The sequence below is a fragment of the Lissotriton vulgaris genome, chromosome 2_1 (genome assembly GCF_964263255.1).
Source record: "Lissotriton vulgaris chromosome 2_1, aLisVul1.2, whole genome shotgun sequence".
In the NCBI taxonomy this organism is placed as follows: Eukaryota; Metazoa; Chordata; class Amphibia; order Caudata; family Salamandridae; genus Lissotriton; species Lissotriton vulgaris.
Genome location: NC_141687.1, coordinates 275636000 through 275651303, shown reverse-complemented (window position 1 = coordinate 275651303; position 15304 = coordinate 275636000). Strand labels below are relative to the sequence as shown.

The window sequence follows — 15304 nt, the reverse complement described above, 5'->3', positions numbered from 1 at the left end:
CTCCTTGTCTTGTCCATATTTAGAATGGTATGATAAAATCACCAAGAATCAGATGTCACGGTGTGATCGTGGTGTGGTCGAGAGATAGAACCCTATTAAGCAAACAGGAAGGATCACGAGTGGAGTCCTGAAACCTTGGTAAATAAATAGCTTCCTTTAAAAGGATGTAATAGTGTTCTTTCTATCTCTGATTGGAAATAGTAACCCAGTGTACTTTTTTAAGGTAACAAACGGCAGTGAGTCTCTCCTAAAAAAAGTTGGAAGGTGGCCCTTATTCTATAAGCGTACCGAATAAAACTAAGCAGGTAACATTCTTGAAAATACACTATCTTGTACAAATTCCGTGTTCTAAAAGACTACAATCTGTCTTAGGTAGATAACACAGTCTGGTTATCTCTCTGGCGAGAATTCTTGTTAATTGCCTAAACCTTCTTTGACTAAAAAGAGAAATAGAAACTGTCCTGCTGAAATTGGAGGTCATAGGTGGATGAAACTGAGTGTGTTACATTATGGAAAAAGGATGTATAATGTGGTATGATGTTTTGATAGGAATTCTACTAGTCATTTGGCCAAGGCTATCTGTATGCCTTCTTTGGATTCCACGAAATAGGGAATTCTCTCTTGGGGAGTGTCTTCAAGTGGTCTGTTACTGCACAGAGTCAAAAATGTCATCCTGAAATGCATTGAATCAACTCGCTTTATAAAATGTCTAAATGAGTGATAGTAATAACAGTAAATGAAATGTTGAAATATGTTTTGTTTGTGTAAATCTACCAAGAATGCAACATTAAGGCATGACTTTTTTACTTCTAGATTTTTACTCCTTACCTCTGCCCAACATACTAGCCTGGCCCTGACGAAGGTGTAGCCTCATTGGCTTTCCACCGAAACGCGCGTCGGCACGTTGTCCCAGGAATACGGCAACCCTTTCCAAGTACATCAGGACCCGTATTAATACCATCTTCCTGGATGAAAAAAACCCCCGCGTTAGACAACTAAAATTAAGATCCACTGTTGTCTGCACCAGGACTAGAGAAATGGATAAATGAGAGTTGAATGTTTCCACCGTAGTTAGGAAAATCCCTGTGTGAATGAGTGTCGTAGTTTGTATGAAGTGTGGGCAGATCTTAATTCGGAAAAGAAATTTTTTCTTTGTGTCTCTTGAACAATCAGTGAATATATAAATTTTTACATGTATGTCATTTGGATATATCTAAAAAGAGAAAAATAATAAAAAAATATGTATTTTTTCACAACATGTGGTTGTATCTGTTTGGAATGACCTAATTTTGTTCTGTGCAGCCTCAGCCTCTGGGTTAATCACCCCCTTTCTTTATCAAAGTAGGATCCTCTAGCTGGGACCTCTATAGATCAGTGGCAGGGTACCTTCTATTGTTCTCTATACTATGTTTTTAAGTTGTTCCAATACAGTTCCTACCCGCCACTCCATGACACAAATCACAGAGCAGGTTGATGTCACAGCATTGACACGAACCTGGACACTCCGAGACGGAGGAGACGGACAAGTACAAACACACATTAGCCATGACATCCACCCAGACAAACACTCTTCACGGAGCTGTAGCATTTATTCTGATAATTGTAATTATACGAAAGTTGTAGTAATAGCTCTGTAATGTACAACTGACATCTCCTGCTGTGACCTGTATACCCTGCAACCGAATGTAAAACTTTCAACAACCTAATAAAAAAATAAATGAGACCGAGAGAGCAGCCTCTCTCGACTGTTGCTAAAGTTCTACAGACCTCGAAAAGGTTCATCTGCAACTGGCCAGATAATTTCACAAATGGCAAACCACTTACTGCCACTTAAAAAAAATGCTAGCATTTGCATATATTTCTAATTGTCAAGCTTAGTTTCCCATCAAAATTATTTCTTGATGGTAAAATATAGATATTTTTCCATCCTTAAGGAAAGCTAATTAGTTTAGTCTTTTAAATGTAAGCTTTTATCCCTTTCAATTATAGTTTTGTTTTCCTTTCCGAGCACAGCCGCATCCTTCCGGAAGCCTTGCCCCCCTCCCTAATGAGCTATCTTTCACTTGTTGCAACCACAGTTTCATGCAGTGGAGACAAAGGACTCCACAAAGCCACTGATGCCTAGGACTCTACTAGGGGGAATGAGCTGACCTGGAATACTGGGCTTCTCCCACCCCCCATAGTAAATGATGCTGACCATACTAATCTAACTTACATTTTATCAATCCAGGGGCATCACTTGATCAGCTAGACGATGTCAATATATTTGGATATTTACATATGTCCACATGAAAGTACTAAATGAAAATTTATGTTGTGATCTACACAGTGTTTTGTTTAATTTTCCTCTACTATTTCTCCTATTTAAACTCTTTGCAGTCTCTAATCTCTACAGCTTTCCAGATTTCCAGCTCTAAGATTGTGCCCTGACAGAGCTCTGACTGTTCTACCTCAAGGGTATCCATGACACCTCATGAGGGAACTGGCTGCTTGATGCAGTCCGATGGATTGTCCTAGATTATGATTTGGTGGTGTATACATGGAATGGAATGGAAAGATAATTTATAAAGCGCGATGGCTACCCAGGGGCGTCCAAGCGCTACAGAGGTTGGGCTAGGCGGAGTACGCTAGATTTAAACGGAATTTTTAAGATGAAGTATTAAAAAGATGATTTATTAAAAAGCCAGGTTTTAAGGAGCTTTCAGAAGGTAAGTAGTTTAGGCTCTGATCTGATTGAGAGGGGGAGAGTATTCCAGATTTTGGCTAGGTTGTAGGAGAGCGACCGGCCTCCACACCTGGCTCTTTTGATTCGCGGCACTGTGGTGAGATAAGAAGTCCCGGATCTGAGGAGACGATTGGGATGATAGGCATTTACCAGGGGGCGGTTGATAGCAGGGCCTGTTCCCCAGTAAGAGCGGTGAGCAATACACATGGCCTTGAATTCAATCCTCGATTTCACAGGAAGCCAGTGGAGATCTTTCAGTCGAGCTTTGACTGAGACTCGTCGTGGGATATCGAGGAGGGTCCTGGCAGCACAGTTTTGGACAATTTGAACTCTTTTGAAGTTGGACTGTGGGGCCCCAAGGTATAGGGCGTTTCTGCAGTCAAGGCGAGATAGAATCAGCCCTTGGACCATGATCCGTCTTGAGTGGAACGGGAGAAGAGGGAGGATTTTGCGAAGTAGCCTCAGGAGCCTGAAGCATGTGGCAGCAAGCTTAGTTGCCTGGTAGTTGAAATTGAGTGTTCTATCCAGCCAAATGCCGAGACTTTTGATTTGTTCTTTGGGTTCGGGGGGACAGCCTAGGCAGAGGGGCCAGATGGAGTCGATGGATTTGGTGATGGTATTTCCCAAGAGCATAATCTCTGTTTTCTCCCCGTTTAGTGTTAAGCAGGAGGCCGACATCCAGGCGGCGACTGCTTCCAAACATTTGGACATGGGCTCTCTTTCCTCAGCATTAAATGTGCAGTGCCTTAACAACGAATGGCTATCATTTTTTAAGACCTCCAGACGATGGAATTACACAGCTTACACCTGGTAGTCAACAAGTGTTACTATATGATCTTGCCGCCTACGACAATCTCCTCTGACCAACTTCCATCAATGCCAAAATAAGGATCAATTTTTCAGCATCTGGAGCTGGTCACACTAACTGCACAAGGGTTCCACCCTAGTCAGCTTCCACCAGTTTGCCCAGGAAAATGACCAGGCACCATCAAGTCTGATCAACGCACTCTCCTCATTAAAAATCTTAGCTTTCTTTCTGTGCCCTGAAAAGAAAAAGAAAAATTTCCAATGTGCCAACAATGTCATGATTGGGCCCATACTCACACATCAGGGAGAAAAGAGGGAACGGATCAATGTCCCTGAGAATCTGGGTAATCAACCGTAAATGAGCACAAGCGTGGTCCTTTGGTTCTGTATACCACATAAATATTTTTCAGGAAAAAATAAATTCTGTCTCAAGATTTGAACATAAATCAACGAGAAAAAGTTTTAGTAGAGCCCCAACAAGAGAGAGTAACATACAGTTGGAACATGTTTTCAAGACTAAATCTATTACCCAAACTGCACCTGTGACCGTGCCCAATCAGAAGACCTGGAAGAATGGCACATTATTTCCAAACCAATCTCATCACTGCAGGAAGCAAAGAAAAGCCCCCAACGGAAGGCTTCAGCCCAGATCTTGTCTGGTTGCCATTTTTAGTCTGAAGTTGGAAAAGCTTTAAAGACAAGTATTTCTAACAACATGTCACTGCGGATTGACCCCATCCGCTCAATCCCTTTGACTGAACTGTTCCTGTGGACTACAATAATCCTCAAGTGTTTCCTGATTTAGGGGCGCGTTTCGGAGCGAGGGAACGAATGAGCAAACATGATATTTAACAGATCTATAAATTATCAAATTTAACCCGGAGAGCTCAGGCTCTTTTTTAAACCAAACAATGTTCCCGTCTGTCAGTAGCTGGAGCCGGGGTTTTAATATCCCACTCAATCCAGTTTTCATAAAAAGATGAATGTTAAATTGCAGAAGGGACACTCTAAAACACTTAGGGAAATAGCCCCTGGTGCCACTGGAAAAATGCAACGTCCGAGACAGTTCCCATCAACTTAGCTTAAGTACAAAAGCAATTTCGTTTTCCCACAAGAAACCAGATTACGAAAGAAATGCTGTGAAATGTAAAAATAACACAGCAGAACACTCAAGTTGACCTCGGAATGGGTATTCATAACTTCAAGATGCATATTAATCCTGGAAGGCAGGAGGGAGGGAGCGCCTTGCTATCCTGACCTTGTGAGCTGGCAGGGCACTTCTCAGGTACATAGTAACGAGATCAGAATTTTAACACTCTGGGAAATAAAAAAGGCAGATTAGTTACAACTGTCAATATATTTATTTTTTTCCTAGTTGGCAAATCTGTTCGAGTTTTAAATAAGTTATAGAAGAATGTTCGTGACTATCTAGTAATATGCTATACGGCACCATGCTGTTTCCATCAAATCTGGCATTGTGTCCTGTCATGGCGCTATTACCTTGCAAAGCTCACGCTTACTCACAATTCCAGGTTAGGTTGTCCTGCATGCATCTGGACGAATGAACCTCACTGTTGGTAAGAGGATATGGAAATAATGTCATGGCTCATAAACACTTTTTGTAACTTTAATTGTCAACATTGCTAATGCTCCAAACTGGATCACACAATGTTTCACATTCAAACACTGTCGAAGCATCCTCAGTTTGCAGCTTTGGTGGCGGAGAAAGGTGATGCTTTGGTGCCGAGATACTGTAATAGATTCCAATCCACAGAAATTGTATATTGTTTTCTTGAACGTTATATATATGTACTATAGAGTCAGTGTCCTGAATCAGGCCAGGGTTAAGTGACTTGGCAAACAAAGCACACTTTCAGTGTGTTCATGTTGACCTCTGCACAGTTGGTGAATTTGATACCAATCTATCAATGCCATTTAATTCCCCAATTGTGGGTAGCTTAAGTCTATGTGCAATATCACAGACTGTCCTAATAAAATTACAAGGTCTCAAGTCGCAGTATGATTAAAAACATTGCTAAAATATTTCATACCATTCTGCCTATTTGAGAAAAAAGGTGTAGAGTAGCTTTACATACTATGGAAGTTGTCCACAGGGCCAGATAGTGCACACCTTAAAATTTGCTAATGTATAGAAGTGAACCTGTTCTCCTAAAATTCTGTGCCAGATGAGGTATTTAACAGGCACATCTCATTAAGGTAAATAATAACCAAATACTGTTTTTGAATGGTCTTCAAGATTTAATAAGTTGCTGATCTCAGTAATGTCTACAGTGCCATTACATTCCTGTCTCACCTCAATACCTGTCAAAAAAGAAGAGCATAAGATCCCCCTACTGTGATATCACAGATATGCTTCATATTCTGGTTGTTCTGCTTGTTGTGAAAGGATACGCCCCTTAGTACTACAGATGTTTTGGAAAACTGGGTCTACATACACCTTGCTGAATACCTTCCAGTATAAAAAGATTACAGCAAACCATCATATCCGGCGGATGGAGTCATCAGTGATGTCATCAGTTATGTAATTTGAGATGTCATCAATGATATTATCAATTATGTCATTTAACATGCCATAGGAATGTAATATGTGAGGCAATAAGCAGTGCATGGCAGGGGTGCAAGCTATAGTTAGCTATAACTGGTAAAATTCTGTGGTTTTGGTTTTAAACATTAGCTTTCATATTATCACAACACCTAACTATAAGATCACTTTAACTTTTGGTTTGTTTCCCATGAATTTCTAGGATTTTTTTTATGTAAGCTAAAATCTTATTATCTTACTTTCTATAATAACATTTATTTCCACAGAGACATTCTGGGGATTTTGAACATATTCACCCGACTCTGAGCATAGCTTCAGGCCATGCGCAACATGGTGCTTCCCGCCTGGCCTGCAGCAACTCCTTGCACTAACACCCCGCAGTCGCCAAACAGACTCCCGCCCAGGCTTTTTTTTTTGCAATATCTCGGTACGTCAGCAGTACCACAGCTCAAGTAAAGCTTGCACAGTTTTGGGGTACCATGGCTCCCCCAAGGGTCCAGAGGTACTTCTCGGGAGCGGGGCCTCTGAAACCTGTGGGAGTACAGCGAGACCCATGCACAAACATTTATAATTATATTTTTTTACCCTGGGGGATGCCTCCAGAAGTGCCAACCTCTACCATATCCCCCTATATGACCAAGTCTCCATGTCCTATAATAGCAGTGCAATATTTTTCTTCTTGGTGCAGGTTATGTCGGACTGGTCCGGTGTGACCGAAAAGACTAACGGGGGAGGGGGGGGGGGGGCAATCAGATCACTTTATTCATTTTTTTTAATTTGCAGTATCATGACCAATTGTCCAGCTATCACTATATATTATATGCAAATTTTTTGAAAATGGCTGCACAGATTTACACCAAATAACAAAAAAGCATAGTTTCTGACTGAAGTTCTGAGTCAAATTTTGCACAATTCCGTTCAGCTGTTTTTTTCTGGAACGCTTACCAAACTTTCCTGGGGGAATTACTATGGGAAAACAACATTTTGGAGCCCCCACGTCTTTACCCAACCATCACTTGATGGATCACCCTAAAACCTTCCATAGAAAGAGCAGATGTAAATGAAGTTTTTTTTTTTTTAAGTTTCATGAAGATTCGTCAAACACCACCACAGTTATCAGCAAAACAAAAAACGCTCTTCCTATGGAAAATGTGACCGAACTATAAATACACAGTAGCTACCCAGTGGCAACCGCCACTGTGTAGCAAAGGATGCATTTGTTGAATATAGACTTTGGATATAGAAATAAACGTGCAGCACTGATAAAATAGCTGATATTTTCTGAAACCAGTACATAAGACACCCAAACCCATTTCCTATTGCAACATATGTAATCTGTAACCTTCTTATAGCCATAAACCCATAGTTTTCAACACCATTGAGCAGAAAACAACTGTAATTTGTCAAATGCAAGGCTCTCTGATGTTGACAAATAATTGAACAATTAATGTTAGAAATTGGATAAAACAAAATCCAGATGATTAGTTGTTAAACTCCACTGTCAAACATATGTTTGTACGAACAATTCCAAAATAAATGTACAATGCTACGTTATGTGCCCACAATCCTGTCTTTAAATCATATCTCTAATGCCCGACACACAAGTCCAGAGCCAGTCCTATGACTTTTTAGAATTTGAGCTTTAACTTTCTGATACTTTTTGTTATTGTCTGTGAGTGTATCAGCTAATGTTTATGTGTCTTTTTCAACAAACTTCATGGGTGGCCTGGCGTTCATGTGACGTTTTCAAAATTAATATAAACAGGCAGTACAACAACTGCATCAAGTGCTAAGCCATTGGTGTAGGATAGAAACCATCTGATATAATCTTTCAGTCTTCACGAGAGGTAATGCTTAAAAACGTACTTATTTACCCAGGAATTCACATATCCATGCAGGCATTAATTGGTCTATTGTGTTGTTTAATGGAAATTGAAAACAATTAGCATTTATATATATATATATATTTAAAATATATATATATATATATCAATTCAAACAATCCACACTCGATTCCTAGTATCCAAATCTATGTGAAAAAGCACAAACTCCAGTTGCATCAAAAGGTTTTATTCTGCGAACGGCAACAAAAATAACTCGACGCGTTTCGGGAAACCTCCCTTGCTCACGAGTGACTCATGAGCAAGGGAGGTTTCCCGAAATAGAACTTGATGATTTAATATATATATATATATATATATATATATATATATATATATATACATACACACACATACACATATATATATATATATATAAATATATATATAATATATATATATATATATATATATATATATATATATATATATATATATATATGTGAAAAAAAGGTTGCCCCTAGTTAAGCTGCACGCGTAGAAGGTAAGTGGAGATCACGGAAAGTCTGATTTTGCCCTCTGCGCCTTAGCCAGTCCTAACGCCTTTCGAGCATGCACTCTTTGTCAAAGGTAACCTTCACAAAAACCACCAGCACTTTTAGTTCCAATATCTTCCCTTTTTATTCAGAGTTAATTCACAATAATGCTCAGGTGTGAGAAAAAGGCATTGTGGGACTGGAAGTCCGTAATCCATGACCCCAGTGGGCTGCTGGCAGATTGCAGTGGCAAAGTTTTCAAACAACCCGGTGCACAATCCAGGACAAACCCCAGTGCCAACAATCACCCTTCTACTCCGTGTCCCGCCAAATACCATCCAGCGGCGGACCCGCCTTGCAGCAGTGGTGTCAGCTCCCGACCAGTGCTGGTGGTTTTTGTGCAGGTTACCTTTGACAAAGAGCGCATGCTCGAAACGAATTAGGACTGGCTAAGACACGGAGGGTACAATCAGACTTTCCCTGAACTCCACTTACTTTCTACGAGTGCAGCTTAACTAGGGGCAACCTTGACTTCATAAATAAATATATGCATACACACACACACACACACACACACACACACACACACACACACTGAATACAGAGAGAATACCTAACAGGTCAAATATTGCAATGAAAGAGTTTTAGTGACATCATAAACCACTAAGCAAAAAAGTGAAATGTTGACTGGTATGTAAATGTCACCGGACCCTGATATGGCAACATTGGGCCATAGTATACATCTTGCTCATTATGTATTTTATAAGGTTCGTATTTAAATTTGGGTTACTGATTTTGAAAAAGCTGTTTTCTTCAAAGTGCAGCTAACAATGGGCATTGCCTGGAATCAGGATGTTTGGGCGTTATTTACCTTTCTTGAATAAATGGTTACTAAAACAATGGGCAATGGTATGGATCAGTGGATTTAGATGATTCTATGGCTGCAAAGTTTACAGCATGATTATGTATATACTGTATCTGCTGCATAATTTGCTACAAAATGTGCACATTTTTCCAAATATGTTGTGTCTATCTCAAATGGATACAAATAATGTTGACAGAGAACAGAAGGTATCATTTAAATGTTTGTCACATCATTTGGCCCGTCTTGCCACATAATCTTAGTGACCCTGGCAATGTTAAAGCATCTGCAGAGTGGTTTTGAAGCTGTCATTAGGATGATGAAATCTCCATATCATACACAACGTTAAAACAACTGTCAAATATGTATTATTGTCCCTGAATTTTGTTCAATAAATGCACCCAAAACAAGTAATATATATTTAAATTCATTTTACAAATATATAAATACATATTTTTTAAACTGTAGACAGAGCAACCTTGTCTGGTCTTTTAAAATGTTTATGAACCTGCACAACACCGTGGGCTAGATGTAGGGCATCTCAAAATACAGATTCAGTAATTTTACTGAATCGGTAAAATTACCGATTCGGTATATTTATATTTATATTTAATTTCTTATATAGCGCAGGAATCAATCCCGAAAGGGTATCTCCGCGCTTTGCCAGCTAAGAAGGTTATTAGGTAGAGCAGCCTGAGGTTTATGTGGATGGAAATGCTTCTTGGAAAAGAAGAGTTTTTAATGCCTTTCTGAAGGACAAGTGATTTATGGTGGTTCTTAGGTTAATGGGAAGGTTGTTCCAAAGGGCAGGACCAACAGCGGAGAAAGCACGGTCACCATGTCTAGTCTTCTTTGTGTTGGGAGGTTTTAACAGGGCTTGGTTGCAGGAGCGCAGGGACCTGCTAGGCTGGTACAGTTCAAGAGACTGGGCTAGGTATTTAGGGCTTGCTCCATACAAACATTTGTGTACCGTACAACAGATCTTAAAGTGGATGCGCTGTCGTATGGGAAGCCAGTGCAGTTCTTTCAGGAAGGGCTTGGAAGGAGTCCTGGCAGGTGCACCCATGACCAATCTGGCTGCCGTATTCTGGACCACCTGTAAACGGCCTACTGCATCCGTACTGGCTAATGTCAGCAGGCCGTTACAGTAGTCCAGGCGGCTGGTTACCAAGGCCTGTACAAGTGTCTTTCTGCATGTGGCAGGAAGAAAAGGAAAGACACGCCTGAGTAGACCAATGGTGTGAAAACACAGACCCGCGATGTAGTTGGTGTGTTCTTTCATGGTCAGTTTTTGATCAAACTTCACTCCAAGATTTTTAACATGTGTTTTGGGTACAGGTACTGGGCCAAGGTCGAGTGGCCACCAGTCAGGGGTCCAAAGGATACTTGCTTTGCCAAAGAGCAAGACCTCAGTCTTTGTTACATTACACTGGAGGCAGTTCCTCGCCATCCAGTGTGACACCGCTCTCATACCCTCAGCAAAATTCCCCTTGATTTTAGGGTCAAGGGAGCTGAAAGGGTAGAGGAGCTGAGTGTCATCAGCGTAGGAGACCGGCATGAACCCGTATTTCCGCACAATCTCAGCAAGGGGGGCCACATAGACATTGAACAATGTAGGGCTAAGGCATGAGCCCTGTGGCACCCCCTTTGTGAGCCCCCTTGAGATGGAACGAAAGGGGCCCAGGCTGGTAGATTGTGATCTCCCGGCGAGGAAACTCTCCAACCAAGATAGTGCTACGCCTCCGATTCCTACTCCCTGCAACCGGTTCAGTAGGGTGTTATGAGACACGGTATCGAAGGCTGCGGACAGGTCCAACAGCACTAGAATCATAGAGCCCCCTCTATCTTGTGACATTTTGATCTGATCTGTCACAGAGAGGAGGGCTGATTCAGTGCTGTGGTTGGGCCTGAATCCAGATTGGGATTGGTCCAGGCCCCCTGTCGCTTCGATGAAATTGGAGAGGGTGGTGTTGATGTGCTTCTCTGCCAGTTTGCTGATGAAGGGAAGGAGAGAAATCGGGCGAAGGTTGGAGAGTGTAGACCAGGGCAAGGTGGAATGTTTGCGAATAGGGTTCACTACCGCTTCCTTCCAGGCAGATGGAAGTTGGCCTTTGGCAAAAGACAAATTAAGTAGGTTCTGAATATGAGGGCCCAGTATCTCGATTAGCGGGGGGATGAATTTAGCTGGTATCAGATCAGAGGGAGAACCAGATTTAGTTTGGTTAATGAGAGTGGTCAGGTCCTTAGTAGTTATTTTTGGGATGTCCAGAAGAGTTTCACCAGAAGTCAGTTGCGAGGCAGTTTCAGGGACCTCAGTCCCCAGAGTGTCAGAGACTGTAGTGATTTTTTTATATATTGCTTCAATTTTTTCCTCAAAGAACTGAGATATTTCATCGCATAGTTCTTGGGTGAAGGTGTCTGGACTTTCACATACTTCAGGACTAGTGAAAGTTTGAATGATTTTAAATAACTCTCTAGTAGAGTTGCCTGCCTCTGCAATTTGAGTGGCCAGACTCATTTTCCTAGCTTTTTTGACATTTTTGTAGTAGGAGGACATGGCCTCCAGGTAGTAGCTCTTGTCTTCCCTATTACCTGTACGTCTCCACAATTTTTCCATTTTTCTGCATTTCTTCTTTTCACTTTTGAGAGCTTCCGTATACCATGTTTCCCTTTTCGCTATAGTGGGTTTTTTGGCATTTTTCTGTGGAGCTAGAGAGTCAATAGCTGTCATCAGCGTAGAATTGAACATGGAGAGAGCAGTGTCAATGTTATCGAGATTGGTAAGTGAAGGCTGTTCCCAAATTTGAGTGAGTTTGGGAAGAGTGATTTTGTGCCATGGCCTACGTTTAATAGAGTGAGTAGCCGGGCGGTTAGTGGAGTTGGATAGGTGTGGTATGGAGAAGTCAATACGTTTATGGTCCGACCAATTAATGTGTTTAGGGGGATGGCAATGGACATTAGGTTGGGTAGTAAGGATAAGGTCTAATGTGTGACCACCTGAATGAGTGGGGCCACTATTTCTAGGGTGTAAACCTAGCAAAGCAAGGTCAGAAAGAAATGCATTGGTATCCTGATGGTCAGCAATGTCAGTATGAAAATTGAAATCTCCAAGTAAAAGGAAGTTTTCCTTAGCTTTCAAATAGGGGGCTAGTAGTTCAGTGAGAGCAAGGGAAAAGCCAGCATTGGGTCCAGGTGGACGGTAAACCAAGGCTCCTTTCCATTGTGTTTTTGAGTTGATTTTTAAATGAAAGATGAGTACTTCCATAGTAGGGAGCATCACCTGTTCTAAGACTCTAATACTCAGGGTGTCTCCGTATATAATAGCGATTCCACCTCCCACCTTCACAGGGCAGTCGAGGCGAAGGATTTTATATCCCATGGGTATCCCTAGGGTGAAGGTAGGGATAGTGTGAGGTTTCAACCATGTTTCAGTTAGGAAACATATCTTGGGTTCAGTGTTATAAATAGTGTCCCACAGTTCTATACAGTGCTTGGGGAGTGATCTGACATTTAGCAAAAAGCTATCCCAGTTTCCCTGGTCGTCAGTGTAATCTGTAGGCCGTCCAGAAATGACATGGGAAGGCAAGGCTTGAAAGCCGCATTTGATACAGGAAAAAGGACCCTCAGGACACGAGAGCGCTTTGTTGTTACAGCAGTATTGTTGTGGGGGTTGTAGTGCCCTAAGTGCTTGAGGAGCATACCTGATACAAAGAGTGGGGGAGGCGCAATCCATAATGGCAAGGACAAGGAGGGTGGCCCCTGGCCCCGTCCAGTCGCGGACGGGAGCAGACGGGCTACTCTTAGGCTAGTCTTCGGCGTTGTCTTCGGCTCCCTAGCGCGCGACCGCTGCGCGCTCTGTAGGGGGCGAGGGCTAAATAGCCCCGGTACACTCAACTGCTAGAGCGCTAACCGCCAGCAGTTCAACAGGAAGTGGTGTCCTCCCCCTCAATCCGAGGGAAGACGAATCAGCGCTCTAGGTGCGTTTTTCAGTCTCCAGAAGTGCACAAACGTCAAGGATGAAAAGAAGTGTGTGCAAGAATGCGATCAGCGGTAATTTAAAAAAAAGGATTCCTTAGTTCACAGAATTTTAAAAACGATCATACAGCGTTTCACATTACAGCGTGATAGAGATGGGCTCTGAATAGCAATCTGTAGCTAGCTAGCGGGTCAGGAGGTCCTGCCACAACCCCTTACCGCAGCGCTAATGAAGTCAGCTGATTCGTTAAAATTACCGAATCTGTATTTTGTAATGTAGGTAGCACTGTAAACAGTGCTACAGGGCTTTAAGGATTCGTTATTTACCACCAACTATTAGTTGGTGGTAAATAACGAATTCCTATGTAAATGCAAATATGTGCATTTACACCTATGCCATGTGGCACACATACAGGCCCTAAGGGCCCTAAGGGCATGTATGTGCGCCACATGGCACACAAGCACTAATCAGGGGTGCAACAGGGTGTCAAAGTGACACCCTGCCACCCTTGAATTTTTCGGTATTTAATTGACATTCATTCCTATGAGGCCCATAGGAATCAATGACAAATACCGAATCGGTAAATACCGATTCGGTAAATATCGAATCCTACCGATTCTGTATTTTTTACCGAGTTATTCCCTACATTGGATTTACCGATTCATAAATACCGAATCGGTAAAATTCGGTATTTATGAATCGGTAAATCAAAATTACCTACATCTAGCCCCGTGCTCGTGTTTCGAAATAGGATTCAGGCTAAGAGTGAGGTATGGTACATTTTTTAAAATCTATTCTCATTGTCTGTTTGTGTAAAGAAAAATCCGAAGAGGCACCAGAAAAATGAAACATTCTACCAAGTTTTGCACGTCAAAGCAGGCCATCCCGAGAGGGATTTGAAAGGAATAAATAATACTGTTAAAAGGAAGCCTTTAGTCACACCCTCAAGATAATGCTGTCTATTGTAATGCATGTGCACAAACTGAACCCTAGGAAGTGACGTCTGTTATTATCACAGCACGATCATCTGCAGGACGACTGATCACTGCTTAGAATGGGGATCAACTGTAATATTCATAAAATAATGATAAACTCATTGGAAACCGGCATCTCATTACTATTTCTGCCTTAAAACTGGTCCGCATGGTGATAAGGTTAGGGGGCCGGGTCCATGGGAAATGGAGACAAATGGGATGTACAAGACAAGGAACATTAACAGGTCAACTCCTAACAGAAGGCTTAGGTGAGTTAATAATGCATACGTGTGTATTATGTTTAGATCATTATAGATTATACTTATTTCGGATTAGGACTAAAGCTAATGGAATTATGTGCTGGGGAGGACCAAATTATGCGGCAGCGTTCACTTAATTATGGGGCATAAAAAGATGATTTTGTAATTTCTACACATATAAACACTCTATGGGCAAAGATTTCAGCTCATTAATATCCGTTTAACACCCGAATACAGCAATTAGCAATTGAAATGTGAGCCATGTCTGCATGACAAAAAGTCTGCTGTTGCGAAGCAACACATATGGTAGCGTTTTGAATAACGTTTGATCCATTTGTGCTTGAAACATTTTTTTTGGGTAAAAATATGCAAATTATATAGCAGATGATTAATTATGTGGCACAGGGCGCATAACCATAATTATGTTGAAAAGGCAATAGAATCACAAAATGCCAGTGGGCGGGAGTAAGAACCAAGTGTGCAAGCTGGCAGGAGGGCTCAGTGAGCTCAGGGAGTTAAACCCTCGCCAATTATATCTGCAGGTTCTCAGTGCAGCATTAAGTGCTGCACAACATGTAATTATTATCACTACCTAGCCACCAAGTAAGCATAGTACACCACATCAAATATTGGTATATTTTGGTCCAACGAGGCATCAGATATTAATTAGAGCAATAGAAATAGGAAGCAAGTCCCACGGCTGTACAACCGTTTGATCACCAACTGAGTAAACTTACCTGTTAGGGCAGACCAATAACCCCATGCTTTCGAGATGCACATT

General features: G+C 41.6%; 1 protein-coding gene across 2 annotated transcripts in view; it reads right to left on the bottom strand.

Annotated features, from left to right (window-relative positions):
- BCAS3 (BCAS3 microtubule associated cell migration factor) overlaps positions 1-15304 on the bottom strand; it is a 3998327-nt gene that overhangs the window by 541853 nt on the left and 3441170 nt on the right. The gene's annotated exons all lie outside the window — the stretch shown is intronic.